At 43.3% G+C, this 12,196-nt stretch overlaps 1 long non-coding RNA gene across 2 annotated transcripts in view; it reads right to left on the bottom strand.

Annotated features, from left to right (window-relative positions):
• Positions 1-12,196, bottom strand: part of LOC119844299 — a 77,998-nt gene that overhangs the window by 6,222 nt on the left and 59,580 nt on the right. The window contains exons 4-7 of one of the 2 annotated variants that reach the window (XR_006280665.1): positions 5,962-6,049; positions 5,624-5,687; positions 3,090-4,118; positions 179-2,876 (exon numbers count right to left, since the gene is read on the bottom strand). The exons of the other annotated variant lie outside the window; for it this stretch is intronic. This is a non-coding gene — a long non-coding RNA (uncharacterized LOC119844299). Of the gene's footprint in view, positions 1-178; positions 2,877-3,089; positions 4,119-5,623; positions 5,688-5,961; positions 6,050-12,196 lie in introns of those variants that run through there. 2 annotated transcript variants of the gene reach the window in all.

Genomic DNA, 12,196 nt, shown 5'->3' on the forward strand with positions numbered 1-12,196 from the left:
CTGAAGTGAGGTCCTTTTTAAACTCAGGTGCCCTGATTAGCCAGCCTGCCCTAATTGATTCTAGCAGCTTTTTAATTGGCTCCAGGTGTCCTAATTAGCCTGCCTGCCTGAATTTGTTCCAGTAAGTTCCTTCTTGTTCTGGAACTGCCCCTGTTACCTTACCCAGGGAAAATGGACCTGCTTAATCTGGGACTAATATATCTGCCTTCTAAACTCTCCTGTAGCCATCTGGCCTGACCCTGTCACAAGGGGCAAAAGAAGGTTCTGACACCTCAAGACATCAAAAGTGTCTCATTGGGAAGGTGGTGTGTTCACAAAGTCTTGAATGGCTGGGACGGAATGTCTCCACAAAGCAGCACGTCTTGCTCACATGTTCTTTATATGAAGGAGAAGTACGCACATAACTCTGCTTCCCTGAAAAGCCCCTTCAGCCTGGGATTCCTGGCCACCACAGGTCTCAGAGCCTGTGAACATTGCTGTTATCTAGATACCATTGACTTCAATGGAGCTGTGATATTTACATCTGGTGTAGGCTCTGAGCAGCACTCACACTTTGTGTCTCCCCTTCCACAGGCAATATTCTTGGCACAGCCACCCAGAACCTGCATCATCTTTCTAGATGCCCTTCACCTGTGAGGAGCAGAACATGGCCATGCTCATTCCCAATATCTCTGTCCTGTGCTTTCTAATTAAGACAAAGCAGCTGACTGAGGAGACCAAATCCAAGGCCTTTGGATTGTTAATCACAGGTGAGGGGCCTCACCTTAACTTGTGATATTGACCAAAACCCCCTCTTAATTCCATTGAGAGCATATGCAACACAGTTACCCTGATAGTCTTGTTTTTTTAATCTTAACTCAGCACATTGAACCACATGGCTGCCTTGTAATATCATGCAGACTGCTTGTTCCTGCAGTAATTCTTGTAATTGTCCTGCCACTTCAGGTCTTCCCATCCCTAGGCCCAGATTAACCAATATGCACTTCCACAAAACTCCTTTCCTTAGGGGGGCTCCTGACCCCACCAGGAAAAAGAAACCCACACCTGAACCCAAAACTTACCTCTGCAAACTCAAATCACCAATACGCACTCATCATGTTTACTTGCATTTTAATAAAAATCATAACCTAGGACCTTCTGCTATATTCATTTTGTCACAAAGCTTTCAAGCCCCTTAAGCTTTGTCCCTTGGAAGCTGCTATGGTTTGTTTAATCTTAATGTACATGACTCCATATAGCGCACACACACAAATACACACACGCACAAATACATGCACACTCTAGTTAAGTTGATTGATTAATTTTGTGTAAGAAAAGGCAAGTTGGAAATACATGAGCAGCTCCTCTAAATGAAAATTAATTTAAAAAAGGAACTGCGGGATAAAGAGTTACTTCGGAAAGTACCGAAACTGAACAATTTTGTAAATCAAGTGGTAACTCATATGGATGCTGCAGTTGAGGGAATGCCACATTCAGCCTGTACAAACACATACGTGGTCAGTCTTACAGTTGTTATCCTTCCAAAGTTATTTTCACTCAGAAGTCAGTCAACAGAGAAACAGTCACTTTTCTGGGAATGGTTGCTGTACTCAACGTCAACCGGTGCTGTGTTCTGTTTCAGGGGCAAGCTTTTTCAGACAAACACGACGTATGTGATGGATTTAGTGCGATTTTTGTGGCGGATTTAGTGATGAGATTACTGTTTGAATTAAAAAGTATAAGGGTAGCACTGATCACTTTTGTTAATGTGTGATAAGTTAATCAGTGTATTGATACTGAGCTGTCAAGTTAATCAGTTTCAAAACAAGACACAGTACTGGTGAGAGATACTAAAGTGAATTGTGAAGGTAATCACATTTCTTGCTGAAAGAAGGTTCTTGCTTTGTGAGGACGATGGAAAAAATGGATCTGTTCATAATGGAAATATTTGGGGAGTTTTATAGCTAATTTTCAAATCTGTTAACTTCCTTACAATTCATGTTGAGAAGTTCAGCATTGCTGGGCATGGAAAAGCATCATATATTTCCTCCACTATCTGCAATGAGTTTTTGCAACTGAGGGGGAAGAAAGTTCTATCAGCAATACAGCCAAGTATTACTGTTCAGTTGACAGTATTCCCACTGTTTCTCATGTTCATCAGCTGGCATGCACTGTTCATTTTGTTAACGAAAGCAGAAATCGCATCAAATGTTTTCTGAAATTTGTGCCCATTTACTGTCATTCTGGTGAAAGTCTTGTAGAGAATGTGCTGTGTACTCTAAATGAGCTATGACAATGCTGCCAACATGTCAAGAAAATATGCCGGGTTTCAGACACATATTAGGCCGATTAATGTTCCTTGTGCTGCACATTCTCTGAACCTCTGGACACCGTAGTTACTAACGTGCTACCTGCAAGCAGTACCTTTTTTTTTTTGGCTTCCTCCAGCAACTCCATGCCTTACTGCTGGATAATCCTTACAGAGAGGCTTAAAGGAAATGAAAATAATTGTCTTTTGTTTCTGAAATCTCTGTCTAGCACCTGTTGGACCTGCCCCCTGAATCCACAAAAGCCCTATGCACAATTGTTTAAATATACGAAAAGCTCTGGATTAAATCAGCAAAGACATTGCTGAATATGGGGCTAAACAAACAGAAGCTCAGTTCTTGTGAGACAAGATGGACTGTCTTGAAACTGCATTTATGCAGTGCTATGGAATCATATCCTCTAGCAATTTCAGTCAACAAGTTCCACACTTTAAAAAGCAAAGACTGGTTCTGCTGTTCAACTCCTGCAGTCACTGGCTGATTTTTGGTTTTGGTTTTATTGCACCTGAGGGATCAGACTGATGACATGGAAGCACTTACAAAGTTAAAGACACCGACTGTATCTCAAACCTACTACAAAAAGAAAAGGAGTACTTGTGGCACCTTAGAGACTAACAAATTTATTAGAGCATAAGCTTTCGTGAGCTACAGCTCACTTCATCGGATGCATTGAGCTGTAGCTCACGAAAGCTTATGCTCTAATAAATTTGTTAGTCTCTAAGGTGCCACAAGTACTCCTTTTCTTTTTGCGAATACAGACTAACACGGCTGCTTCTCTGAAACCTACTACAGTGAAACTCATCATGTCCCAAAACATAAACAGCAGGCATGTGAATCCAATACACCAAATATGGAGCTGCAGTGGCCAGAAACATTTAGAGTAGAAACTTTTAATTTCATAGTTGATCATTTGCAAATGTCCCTGCAAAATTACCTGGAAGCTTATATTTGTTTATATAAAGGATTTGGGTTTCCTAACCAATTTCAACACAGTACCCCACTCTGAGATTCATTCTGCACTTGGGTTGCAAAATATCCTTGAGATCTTGAAACAATTTGAGTTTGAACAGTTTTGTTCTTTCACAACAAATGAAAATTGTAAATTGCCTTTTAAAACAGCAGAAGGCTCTTCACCTGGAATCAACTTTTCCAGACCTAGATATCGCTCTTTGCATTTACCTCCCAATATTGCATTTACCTCCCAATATTGAAGCATAACTGTCATTCTCCAGAATGGGCAGAATTAAGAGCTATGACCGCTCAACGATAGGGCAGTCCACAATGAAAGCCCTTGCTCTAATGTCCAGAGAGTATCTTGACACGAAGCCTGGACTACAGTGACATAACTGAATTGATCACTGGACTGGAAGTTAGTGGTTGCCTAGGAACCAGTGAGCGTGATCTGATTACATTCAGTGTGGGCAGAGGATAGTCCCAACCACTGATGCATATATTTGGTGCTCCAAAAGGGCTAATTTCCCAAAGATGAAGAAAATTATGAGGGAAATTGATTGGGTCCTGCAGCCTGATGGCCATGAATCTGAGCAGCCTCTTGAACAGGTGTGTCTTCTGTCCTTCTCCTTCAATCTCCAGTCATGGTCAAAGAACCACGCCACCATTCTCTCCTTCAGTAGGGCTGTCCCCCTCTGAGCCTTCTACTCCTCCGTCCTTCTCTGGTACTGCAGTTGATCTACCTTGGCCACAATGTCCTGTAGCATTTAGTCCCTGAGCTTGTTCCTTCTCATACAATGGGGAGCACACACTCCCCAAGAGTCTTGGGTGGATTCCTCAGTCCATCTGAGGTGGAAGGGCCTAAGGCAATGAAAGAGCACACTGAGGAAAGAAAAGGAAGGAAGAAAGAAAGACCCCCCCCTTTTACGTTCAGCATCATGTTAAGGGTATAGGTTGATATTTATCATCTTGGGGGTTTTTAATTCATTCTTTATTCACTGGCCTGCTAAGAAGCTCTGGCCAGTCACATTGCCAGCCCAAACACATTACAGTAAGAATTACATTTTAAAAATTGTTACTAGTTTGGTTTTCATGTTATTGCAGTCAGGGCAAGCTTTAGAAGACAAATCTTCTAGAGATGCCAGACTGGAAGGAGGGACTCCTGTCCCAGGCCAGCCAAGGAATACCATCTCTATGCAAAGGAACTTTTTCAGTATCTGGTGACTGAACAGCATATCAGTGAATGGAAGGGGCTAGTGAAATAGAGGAAGCTGTTATAAGTCAACTCTGCCCTGGAATCTGACTCACTGTCTAGAATTTTTATTGCTTGAAAGCTTTACAAGCATCACCAGCCAGGAGTAGGTGAAAATTTGGGCAAATATTCATAAGACGCTGAACTAGGATGCAGACTCTTAGCAGCTGTGGAACCAACCCCACTCCCTCCCTTCCCACACCCTGGACAGCACAGATATCCTAGACAACATGCCACAACTAGACAGAGGCCCAGCAAACCAACTGTAGCTGCCCGCAAGGAGCTCTGTTTGCCCACCCCAGCATTGGGATTTATAATCCTGACAGCTTGGGAAATGCGAGCAGCAATGAAACTCAAAAAGTGTTCTGGCATGACACAGATACAAACTGAGCATTATATGCAGAAATGTGCACTCGTGCTTGCTAAGGCTCTGACCCTAATCCCTTTTTCGAAGAAGAAGCATGCATTTAGAAAAAAGTAATTGCTAGCTGTCTGTTTGACTCCTCCCCTGGTCCCTCTGTACATTCATCAAGCTGCAAAGAAAAGTACTTTGCTAATTTAATCTGTTCTATGAGCTGATCTTCCATATAGTGAGCCAGATTGTGAATTCGTTGAGCTATAGTGTCATTTGAAAGTTGCACCTGAGCCACTTTCTTTGCTGCCGGCTCATCCAGCATTTCCATGCAGACATCTTTAAAACAGCCTATCACTAGCGTTTCACCGATTGTGTATGGCTTTTTAGCCTTAGCAACAAGAAGCACTACTTTATAAGAAGCTTGCAAAACACAAGTATTTATGTGTGACACTTCAAAGATCTGTTTCTGATGGCCTTTTAAATCAACATGCTTTCTTTCAAAAAACTCTTTTGGCTTTGAACTAATTTAATTATGTTTTGTATTCAAATGCCTCTTGAGCTTTGACGGCTTCATTGCGTCGTTAGCCAACACATCGCCACAAATAACGCACTGCGGTTTTGGCACTCCACCATCATTCATGGCTACAAAACGGAACTGAATGTATGAGGAGTAATATTTCTGAGTAAAGCTAGTACAAATTCTTTTTGTTGACAATACTTCGCAATCATTTACATTGCCATCATTTGATTCAGAATTACTTGCGTGTTCAGCAACTGGATGTCTCTGCTTGATAAATATGTTGATTGGGTCTCACTTCTCCATCTGTAAATTAGGCATAAAAATAATGCATATAAATTCCATTACCCCGGGTATATACTTAATTTATGATATTAGGATGAAAGCCGAATAAATGCAGTGGGAATGCTTTTAATGAGAAATATGTGTGGGAGAACATTGATTAATAGGGTAAGTAATGTTAGGATAAGAAGATTATATACATTTTAAAATTAAATTGCAAACAGGAAAATAATTGGAAAGTTAAGATGGTTTGAACATATGGAAAGTATGGATAATGAACATCAAAAATAAGATTTACCTGTCTGAAAAATATGAAGTGAGAAAGCAAGGAATTTCAAGAACTTCCTGGCAGAAACATGTAGATTTGATTCTAGAAGAGGGGAAGGCTATAAGTAAGAACAATGAGAGCATGTATGAAACAATATATGGATATGGAAGAAGCGAGGACTGTCTATTTGGCTATAGGTGTTTGGTGCTCAATCGTTTCTATCTACCTCATAAGGGATACAGCGGGATAGGATAGAAAATAATTATTAAAATTTTATAATATTATTAGTACTTACATTCTCAGATCAGTGGGTTTGGACGAGGTCCCAAATGACAAATGCGCAGAGATCCGTATGATGCTCTTTATTCAACTTCTCGATAGTAACTGCCGGTGGGGCGGAGTCTTTATATGTGAAGGAGTGGGATAAGCGTGCGCTCGCGCGTCTCATGCAAAACATGCTGTAGCACTATGGCATAATTTTCAATATTATAATATATGCTTCTGAAAACATAATATTATTTAATATTGTTGACTTTATTGACTGATAATTATTCTTGGTGGAATTCCAGTGTGATTTTTAAATTATACTATTATTTCTATCTTTCCTGGAAACTCGCTGCAGACTGGCTGCCGATGGCTCGCGGACTGGCAGCAGTCCGTGGACCACCACTTTGAGTAGCACTTCTCTAGACAGCTGCAGTCCACAGGGCCCTGGGCTGGAACCCGGAGTAGAGGGCAGGCCCGGGTTCCCCCTAAACCTCCCAACCCTTGATCAGACACAGGAGGAGTTGACGTGGACTGTGGGTTCCACCAGAAGGGAAGGTCTCTAGGTTGTTCCCCGACCCACATGGTGGATCAGCAGAGACTGTGGGGATTGTTCTCCTTCCTTTTTCCAAGGCTGGCCAGTGACGAGGTTAGCTGAGCGAACGGCAGGTTTGAGCCTCTTGCAAAAATGGCCAAACTGAGGGCTGCCATGAATCTCTGAGGTGAGCAAATCAGCCAGTAAGCGCAGGACCCACCAAGGCAGAGGAGGAATTTTGTCACACCCTTCAACTACCAGGTGCTCTTCCGGGACCTCCACAGCAGTCTGGATGATGCTGACCACTCTTCCTGGCTGGAATCCATGACAGTCCCGTGTCTGCCCACTTGGCTGCAGCATGTCTCTGTAGCCTTGTCCCTACTTTCAATCCTCATTGGGAGAGTGGAACTGAAAATTATGCTCTGAGAGGAGACACCAATGAAGTTGTCTGCATGGTGCACAGGACATGTTTGAAATGGCCCAGAAACGATACCGTAGGTATTTATATGGTCACCATTACCATAGTAGCTGAGTTCCTAACAATCTTTAATATAATTTACCCTCACAATACCCCTGGGAGGCAGGGAAGTGCTGTTATCCCCACTGTAAAGATGGGGTTTGTAGATGACATGGTAGCTGTCTGTAATTTTATTTACAAATACAGGCAGTCCTCAGACTTATGACACAATTGGTTCCTGAAAAACGCGTCTTAAGTCGAAACATCATAACTTGATTTTCCCATAAGAACAATGCTGAATCAAGCGTCATAAAGTCGAAACCGATATCGTAAAGTGGAAACAGGATGTCAATTTACAAATGTCATAAGTGCCATTCGTCATAACTCAAACGTCGTAAAGTCGAGGAGTGCTTGTAGTACATGTATTCTGTCTGTTTGCCAGATGATTACTGTGTTTGCTATATGATCACAAGGGGTTCATTCCAGCAGGAGCTGATGGCATTTATGCAGGACCCTAGCTTCAGATAGGTCAATTTAAAAGTATTTAAAGGTACAGTGCAGGTGTCCTTTGTTCTGAAGTTCTACCTGCAATCCTGCTGGGTCTGACTGACTGGAAGGGTGCAGGTGGAATCCAGGTGGGAAACTAGAACAAAGAAATTTGTGGTGGGTAAAAGCATGGCCCCTGAAGTTAAGAGGGGAGAGAGGCAGAAACTGCTGGGGAGGAGAGGAGACTGAATCCCAGACTCCAGAGGTGGGGGTCTCTGGAATCAGCAAGGCCTAAGCATTTAAGTGAGACATATACGCGTGTAGACTTTTCATATTAAAACCTCTAGTTATGCGTTATGGTGTCCCCTGAATAGACATGTAGACAGAGCTGGCAACGAGCTTTGTTGCAAGGATAGGTTCACCATCATAGGGCCTAATCACATCAGCCACACTATCAGAGGCTCGTTCACCTGCGCATCTACCAATGTGATATATGCCATCATGTGCCAGCAATGCCCCTCTGCCATGTATATTGGTCAAACTAGACAGTCTCTACGTAAAAGAATAAATGGACACAAATCAGACGTCAAGAATTATAACATTCAAAAACCAGTCGGAGAACACTTCAATCTCTCTGGTCACTCGATTACAGACCTGAGAGTGGCTATCCTTCAACAAAAAAATTTCAAAAACAGACTCCAACGAGAGACTGCTGAATTGGAATTAACTTGCAAACTGGATACAATTAACTTAGGCTTGAATAGAGACTGGGAGTGGATGGGTCATTACACAAAGTAAAACTATTTCCCCATGTTATTTCTCCCCCCCACTCCACCCCCCACTGTTCCTCAGATGTTCTTGTTAACTGCTAGAAATGGCCTACCTTGCTTGTCACCATGAAAGGCTTTCCTCCTTCCCCCCCGCTTCCTGCTGGTAATACCTCATCTTAAGTGATCACTCTCCTTACAGTGTGTATGATTAAACCCATTGTTTCATGTTCTCTGTGTGTGTATATAAATCTCCCCACTGTATTTTCCACCGAATGCATCTGATGAAGTGAGCTGTAGCTTACGAAAGCTTATGCTCAAATAAATTTGTTAGTCTCTAAGGTGCCACAAATACTCCTTTTCTTTTTGTGAATACAGACTAACATGGCTGCTATTCTGAGATCTGCTGAGTAACCATGGTTGGTACACCGGGTACTGCTATCCTGGGCCCAGCCAAAGAGAATGGGAGAATGGCAGGATTCCACTTCATGAGAGGTGAAGGCAAGAGGCCCAAACACCTGGGGGAATGTGCTCAGAGACCAGAAATGGGGCAGAGGAGCAGGTAACACAGAACTAAGAAATGGAGCTGAGACAGTGAGACTAAGCAATTTGCCCAAGGTCACTCAGGAAATCAATGACAGAGCAGGGAGTGAATGCTGGCTTCCCGAGTCCCAAGAGAGAGGTGGCCTAATCATTTGTGTATCATTCTTTCTCTCACTAGTAGATGCCCACTATATAGTACCTGAAGTACCTCAGTGAAAGTGGATGGGTCAGAAATGTACAAAGTAGTATTCAGGGAAAGAGTGAAAACCTCACCTTTTGCTGCCTTTCCTCCAGTGCCAATCAACAAGTTTAGAATTTAGAGAGCTCCCCTTCTCTCTGTACAGATGAGGGAGCTCTAGGTCATGTCCTTTTCAATGCCATCAGGCTGGTTGGTGGAGGGGAGAAGAGACGCACAGAATCATAGAATATCAGGGTTGGAAGGGACCTCAGGAGGTCATCGAGTTCAACCCCCTGCTCAAACCAGGACCAATCATAACTAAATCATCCCAGCCAGGGCTTTGTCAAGCCTGACCTTAAAAACCTCTAAGGATGGAGATTCCACCACTTCCCTAGGTAACCCATTCCAGTGCTTCACCACCCTCCTAGTGAAATAGTGTTTCCTAATATCCAATTTAGACTTCCCCCACTGCAACTTGAGACCATTACTCCTTGTTCTGTCATCTGCTACCACTGAGAATAGTCTAGATCCATCCTCTTTGGAACCCCATTTCAGGTAGTTGAAAGCAGCTATCAAATCCCCCCCCCCATTCTTCTCTTCTGCAGACTAAATAATCCCAGTTCCCTCAGTCTCTCCTCATAAATAATGTGCTCCAGACCCCTAATCATTTTTGCTGCCCTTCGCCGGACTCTTTCCCAATTTTTCCACACCCTTCTTGTAGTGTGGGGCCCAAAACTGGACACAGTACTCCAGATGAGGCCTCACCAGTGCAGAACAGAGGGGAATGATCACGTCCCTTGATCTACTGGCAATGCTCCTACTTACACAGCCCAAAATGCTGTTAGCCTTCTTGGCAACAAGGGCACACTGTTGACTCATATCCAGCTTCTCGTCCACTGTAACCCCTAGGTCCTTTTCTGCAGAACTGCTGCCTAGCCACTCGGTTCCTAGTATGTAGCAGTGCATGGGATTCTTCTGTCCTAAGTGCAGGACTCTGCACTTGTCCTTGTTGAACCTCATCAGATTTCTTTTGGCCCAATCCTCTAATTTGTCTAAGTCCCTCTGTATCCTATCCCTACCCTCCAGTGTATCTACCACTCCTCCCAGTTTAGTGTCATCTGCAAACTTGCTGAGGGTGTAATCCACGCCACCCTCCAGATCATTAATAAAGATATTGAACAAAACTGGCCCCTGGATCAACCCTTGGGGCACTCTGCTTGATACCGGCTGCCAACTTGATATGGAGCCATTGATCACTACCTATTGAGTCTGATGATCTAGCCAGCTTTCTATCCACCTTATAGTCCATTCATCCAGCCCATACTTTTTTAACTTGCTGACAAGAGTACTGTGGGAGACCGTATCAAAAGCTTTGCTAAAGTCAAGGAATAACATGTCCACTGCTTTCCCCTCATCCACAGAGCCAGTTATCTCATCATAGAAGGCAATTAGGTTAGTCAGGCATGACTTGCCCTTGGCGAATCCATGCTGACTGTTCCTGATCACTTTTCTCTCTTCTATAGCATGTGAGAATGAAACTTCCAGAAGAAAGTAGCTAGAGCCCTGTGAAATTCCACTCGTCACCTGCCCCACCCCTGGCCAAACCTGAGTGGCACTGTGACCTTTGTGTATGGACTTGAAACATCAGTCATGAAGTTTGGCCTGTCCACCTGCAATTGGCATTTTGTTTTATCTGTTGGATTGTTTTATCTTGTGTTATTTTGCTTTTACGAAAAACACAGTGCTCTAAAAATAGCCCTAAAAGATCGATGCTTTCTCCCTGATATAGTGCCCCGTGTGGAGTCCAACCCCATAGGCTATTAGGCAGTCTGACACCCACCGGCAGATTCTCTAGTTCCCTAAAGGGTAATCCCTTCTCTAAACAGATTTCCCCCGCTTGGTGTTTCCAGCCTGTGATATTAATGTTGACTTTTGGTTGAACTAAACAGTTGATATTTTTGCCAGAAGGTTATAAAACATACTAGGAGCCAAACTAGGAGCCCATTGAACAACCACCAAGTACCTGATTATGGCAAGAGGGAGAGGGCACAAGGAGCTTTCCACACACCTCCCACACCACAGAGGGGACTGCCACAATCCCAGTCTTTGTATTCCTTATTGGACTCTCCAAATTCAGCAGCCGTCTGTGGATTGGAAGCAGAACTGGAGAGAGCATATAGCTACGCTCTGTAAATGGGTTTAGAGCTTGCAGTCCCACTAGGTATGTCTACACTGCAATCAGACACTTGCAGTTGGCCCGTGCCAGCTGATTTGGGATTGTGGGGCTCAGGCTAAAGGACTGTTTAATTGCAGTGTAGATGTTCAGGCTTGGACTGCAGCCTGTGCTCTGGGACCCTCCCACCTCACAGGGTTCTAGAGACCGGGCTCCAGCCCAAGCCTGAATGTCTACACCACAATTAGAAAAGGAGTACTTGTGGCACCTTAGAGACTAACAAATTTATTAGAGCATAAGCTTTCGTGAGCTACAGCTCACTTCATCGGATGCATTTGGTGGAAAAAACAGAGGAGAGATTTATATACACACACACAGAGAACATGAAACAATGGGTTTATCATACACACTGTAAGGAGAGTGATCACTTAAGATAAGCCATCACCAACAGCAGGGGGGGGAAAGGAGGAAAACCTTTCATGGTGACAAGCAGGTAGGCTAATTCCAGCAGTTAACAAGAATATCAGAGGAACAGTGGGGGGTGGGGTGGGAGGGAGAAATACCATGGGGAAATAGGTTTCAGAGTAGCAGCCGTGTTAGTCTGTATTCGCAAAAAGAAAAGGAGTACGTGTGGCACCTTAGAGACTAACAAATTTATTAGAGCATAAGCTTTCGTGAGCTACAGCTCAATGAAGTGAGCTGTAGCTCACGAAAGCTTATGCTCTAATAAATTTGTTAGTCTCTAAGGTGCCACACGTACTCCTTTTCTTCATGGGGAAATAGTTTTACTTTGTGTAATGACTCATCCATTCCCAGTCTCTATTCAAGCCTAAGTTAATTGTATCCAGTTTGCAAATTAATT

The sequence above is a fragment of the Dermochelys coriacea genome, chromosome 1, assembly GCF_009764565.3.
Source record: "Dermochelys coriacea isolate rDerCor1 chromosome 1, rDerCor1.pri.v4, whole genome shotgun sequence".
Lineage (NCBI taxonomy): Eukaryota > Metazoa > Chordata > Testudines > Dermochelyidae > Dermochelys > Dermochelys coriacea.